At 41.7% G+C, this 5,515-nt stretch overlaps 1 long non-coding RNA gene across 1 annotated transcript; it reads right to left on the reverse strand.

Moving 5' to 3' along the window:
- Positions 1-3,715: 3,715 nt before the first annotated feature.
- LOC120030834 lies at positions 3,716-4,587 on the reverse strand. The gene is made up of 2 exons (XR_005473694.1): positions 4,247-4,587; positions 3,716-4,049 (listed from the first exon to the last, which is right to left on the reverse strand). It is a non-coding gene; the product is annotated as an uncharacterized LOC120030834 (long non-coding RNA).
- Between the last annotated feature and the right edge of the window lie 928 nt (positions 4,588-5,515).

Genomic DNA, 5,515 nt, shown 5'->3' on the forward strand with positions numbered 1-5,515 from the left:
CACGTGTTTGTTGAGATGAACTCCTGTAGTGTGGTTAGACAGTTAAGTGAGCGACGCCTCCATTGCAATGATAACTGGGACGTGACTAAGTTCTGACATTTTAAATGGGAAATGAGTAAGTGTTGAGGTTAAAATTGGTACGAAAGCATGAGAGTTCTGCTTATCACTTCACATAGTCTACTATACAGACATACCACACAGGACCAGCAGGTAAGAGAGACACTGTGTTGTGATAATGCTGAATTTGTGAGGCTCTAGTAATGCTTTCCAAAGTATGGTGGATGGTTATGAAAAACAATGTTTTATGTATAAGGTTGTACACACCAGTGTCTGCCCAAGATAGTCAACAGTTACTGTAGCTATTAAAACAACTTTTGGTTCCCTCTAATTATATGTCATGCTAAACCTCACCCAAAATGTTTATGGAAATGATAAATCAAATGAAATGATATGCCTGAAATCCAAGAGGATAAATACATATCTCAGTCCTCTTGATATTAATAGATTGTTTGATTATTCTTTCTGAATGCCTGGCTGTTTGTTTTAATCTTTTTCTTCAGTGTGCTTGAGTAGCACTTTATTTTACGTAGATAAATTAACAGATATTTACAAAGAAATTAAATGGTTAAATGGAAATTACACAGTTTTAACCTAATGAATTACAGTGGTAAGAAAAAGTATGTGAACCCTTTGGAAATACTTGGATTTCTGCATAAATTGGTTATAAAATTTGATCTGATCTTCATCTAGGTCACAACAGTAGACAAACACAGTCTGCTGTGCCTTTTTTTCTCCACACATCAAGGCTTTTAGAGATACTTCTGTAACCCTTTCCAGCTATATGCAAGTCAACAATTCTTAATCTTAGGTCTTCAGAGATCTCTTTTGTTCGAGGCATGGTTCACATCAGGCAATGCTTCTTGTGAATAGCAAACACAAATGTTGTGAGTGTTTTTTATAGGGCAAGGCAGCTCTAACCAACATCCCCAATCTCGTCTCATTGATTGGACTCCAGGTTAGCTGACTCCTAACTCCAATTAGCTCATTAGACTAGGTGTTCACATACTTTTTCCAACCTACACTGGGAATGTTTAAATGATGTGTTCAATATAAACGAGAAAAATACAATCATTTGTATGTTATTAGTTTAAGCACACTATGTTTGTCTATTGTTGTGACTTTGTTTGTTTATTGCGAAGATCAGATAACATTTTATTACCAATTTGTGCAGAAATCCAGGTAATTCCAAAGGGTTCACATCCTTTTTGTTGCCACTGTACTTGTTTCTTTTGGATTCATTCAAACAACTTTTTTGCCACTTAATCTGAGACAATTTCAGTCATGGAATTTTCGAGGATTTACAGTATTATCAGACACATATTTGTCTTTCTACCTTTTTCAGCTATTGTGATTTCATCAATAATGAAAACAACTTGCCCTCAATTGAAACAAACCCTGTATCACTCCTGGTCCGCTGCTGCAGACCTATACACAACAAACACCAGGCATGGCTGGAGAAACCGATCAGTCCTCTTGATCATCTGTCTCACCTTCAGTCTCGTCCTGAGCTCCATCCTCCTCCTCTACCTGCTCTATGTCCTGCAGTACGGTCTGATGGTGGCTGCTGGGATAGCAGGCTCCTTTTGGGTGGTAGTGGGGGCCTCTCTGTTCCTCTCTAAGAGGGTGCGGTGCTTTGGGGTTCTGTTTGTGCTGTCTTGTGGGATGAGGCAGGGCCGGAACGTTCTCATCACCGTCGGGACCAGTTTGGTGGTTCTCAAGAACGTCCAGAACACGTTGCAGGACATCACAGGGCTCAGTAGGAGTATGGTGTGTAACCTGCAGGCCAAGAGGGTGTCCATCGACACCAAGCCGCTCTGTAACTACGTCAGGGTGTTGAGATGGGTCGGCGACATACTCAGCGCGTTCACAGACTTCGGGGTGGCGGAGTTGGTTTCTGATCTAGAGGTCACATCCAGAGGAGACTCTGAGAAGTTGATGGAGAGGCTGGTTGGAGCTGAGAGGACTGAATGGAACTGCAAAGAGCATCTTGGCCGCATTGGACATGCTGCCCTCTGTAGGTCAGAGACTTTTCTCTGCCTTCAGTTTCCTCCTACTGATGGGCTTCACAGTGGTGCACTTGAGGAGATACCGCCACAATAAGAAATGTGAAAACGTGTACATAACCAGGACGTTCGTTCATTTTGATGAGAAGCAGAAGGCAGAAGGAAGTGCTCCCCCTCACATTGAAGGAGGCCAGACTACATCACCATCCCTTCCCCTCGACTCAGTGCCACGGAAGGGAAAGCCATGCAGTTTCCCAGTGTTCACCTATTGTCTAGCCTGGGTCTTGTTCATAGGTGTTGATGTACTCATGTTCTGGTTAGTTGAGGTCATCAGAACGCGACTTCATGGGCTAGAACCATTTCATGATCCTTTGATTATGAACATAAATGTAAGTAGCTATGTTAGTAAAACACACAACAAGATACAGTCTTAGTCAATGATTTATTGCATTAATGAATTCAATACAATCTAGCCACTAGGCTATAACCCTGTTTCTCTACTGAACCATTGTTGTTTCAGGAAGACATGACTGTTATTGGTGTCCCCATTTCAGAGGAGATCAACAGGAGGGATTTCTCCTACCAGGTGTCCATCTTTGAGAGGAGTTGCCTTCCTAAACCCAGACTACTACCCTATGACTCCATCCTGCCTCTGGTTGTGTTACTAGCTGCCCTTCTCAGTATGGCCCTGATGTCTGCCAAGCTCACACAGATCAGGCTCATGGCAGTTCTTCTCCACTAATGACAGGGTGGAGTTTCTGCATGCTAAGATCCTGAAGAAGAGATCAAGAATGGAATGGTCTAAGATCGCTCCCAATGTGTTCTCCAACTCATAAAACATTTTAGAAAAAAGCTCAGTGCCGTTATCCTCGCAAGGTGAGATATTGAAAGGTATTGAAAACCGGGGTGTCAATCATTTTTACCCTTACCTTTTCTCTTCAGCAGTGTATTAGTATAAAATAATATAATTTTCAAAACTTTGGGGAGCACAGTATATTCATTATTTTTGCTCATCTTTATCAAGGGCCTCAATAATGTCAGACCCCACTGTATATGAAGATAAAGGATCATGTGAAAAATGTTGCCTAATACCACAATTGGACATGTCATTGCTCAATTGTGCCAGGAAAGTCAACTCAGTAAAGTGCAGTGTAAGTGTTTGAAAGAAAATATATACTATTTTAACCCAGGTCTGTTACTGAGAAGGCACAGTGAAAGAGAAGGCAGAGCGACAGAGCAGGCACAGAGATGAGTGGGCTGACTGTGACTCACACACTGCTGCCACCTGTAGCGTTTCCTCTGATAAACTCACATTATGTCTGCAGAGCCCCAGTAGCTCAGTATCACGCCAGCATGCCAGAATGCCCAGTAGGAGACAATCCCAATGTGTAATGTGATGCTGTGTGACAACAGCACTGCGCGCTGCACTATCGACAATTCTCCCCAGAGTTTGTGAAGCTCATGTTCATGGTAAACGCTGTGGATGTCAGCTCAACTGGAAATTAGCTTTCAATGTGAAACACTGTGCGCTTCTAGACAACCTGCATTTGATGGTATAATGGCCTTAGTCTAACACAGAGGTAATGGTAGACTCTCATCCAATGTCCAACATGCCAGACACAAACATACAGTAACAAAGACATTGTTGGAAGTTAAGTGTTTAAATGGGCATCATCATCACCATCATCATCAAATATAACGATGCAAGTGTTTATTTCACATAGTAATAACATAATACATGTTATGCAATTGTATAAATTGTACTAAATAGTTTGGCAACATAATATCATCAGAATCAAAACATTGACTGGCATCTGCATTCAAACAAACATGCATTTTATCTTGGTCCAGCATAACAAAATTCACAGAACATTTTGCATGTAGATCCTGAGCTAAACAGTCTCTTTCATGAAGAGTTCCATTCCTTTATATGGCGATGATTTCACCATCATAAGGCTTCCTGATTACAGGACTAGGCTGTCCCACCTGGAAAACAAACAAAGAGCTTTTTAAAAACCACAGTTAATAACACAGGTATAACTACAACACTTGAAGAAACTTCTTATAAAGTGTTATTGGGCCTTATAAATACATGAATAGCACATTATAGATGTAGTCACGGAACATGATGAAACTTTATAATAAAGCGATATGTCACAAGACTCCATAATATTGAGACAGACCTGTTCCCTCTGGTTGACTCGTTTGTAGATGAACTCCGCGTAGGGCTGTCTGGGGATGAAGCGGCCCTGTCCTGGCTGGGTCTTCAGCTGACCTCTCTCATAGACCACCTTCCCTCTGGAGATGGTCACCACGGGAACACCGTGGCATTCCATGCCCTCAAAGATGTTGTAATCCACAGCCTGGTGGTGCGTAGCTGCAGAGATCTTCCTACACACACACAAACACGCAGACGCAGACCTACTTGGTCAGATACTGTGTTGAATGAGGACATTACAAGTTATAATATATATATATACAGTTGAAGTCGGAAGTTTACATACACCTTAGCCAAATACATTTAACCTCCGTTTTTCACAATTCCTGACATTTAATCCTAGTAAAAATTCCCTGTCTTAGGTCAGTTAGGATCACCACTTTATTTTAAGAATGTGAAATATCAGAATAATAGTAGAGAGAACGATTTATTTCAGCTTTTATTTCTTCACATTACCAGTGGGTCAGAAGTTTACATATACTCAATTAGTATTTGGTAGCATTGCCTTTAAATTGTTTAACTTGGGTCAAACGTTTTGGGTAGCCTTCCACAAGCTTCCCACAATAAATTGGTTGAATTTTGGCCCATTCCTCCTGACAGAGCTGGTGTAACTGAGTCAGGTTTGTAGGCCTCCTTGCTCGCACACGCTTTTCAGTTCTGCCCACACATTTTCTATAGGATTGAGGTCAGGGCTTTGTGATGGCCACTCCAATACCTTGACTTTGTTGTCCTTAAGCCATTTTGCAACAACTTTGGAAGTATGCTTGGGGTCATTGTCCAGTTGGAAGACCCATTTGCGACCAAGCTTTAACTTCCTGACTGATGTCTTGAGATGTTGCTTCAATATATCCACATAATTTTCCTGCCTCATGATGCCATCTATTTTCTGAAGTGCACTAGGCCCTCCTGCAGCAAAGCACCCCCACAACATGATGCTGCCACCCCCGTGTTTCACAGTTGGGATGGTGTTCTTTGGCTTGCAAGCATCCCCCTTTATCCTCCAAACATAACGATGGTCATTATGGCCAAACAGTTTTATTTTTGTTTCATCAGACCAGAGGACATTTCTCCAAAAAGTACAATCTTTGTCTCCATGTGCAGTTGCAAACTGTAGTCTGGCTTTTTTATGGCGGTTTTGGAGCAGTGGCTTCTTCCTTGCTGAGCGGCCTTTCAGGTGATGTCGATATAGGACTCGTTTTACTGTGGATATAGATACTTTTGTACCTGTTCCTCC

This window comes from Salvelinus namaycush, chromosome 37, assembly GCF_016432855.1.
Source record: "Salvelinus namaycush isolate Seneca chromosome 37, SaNama_1.0, whole genome shotgun sequence".
NCBI classification, from domain to species: Eukaryota; Metazoa; Chordata; class Actinopteri; order Salmoniformes; family Salmonidae; genus Salvelinus; species Salvelinus namaycush.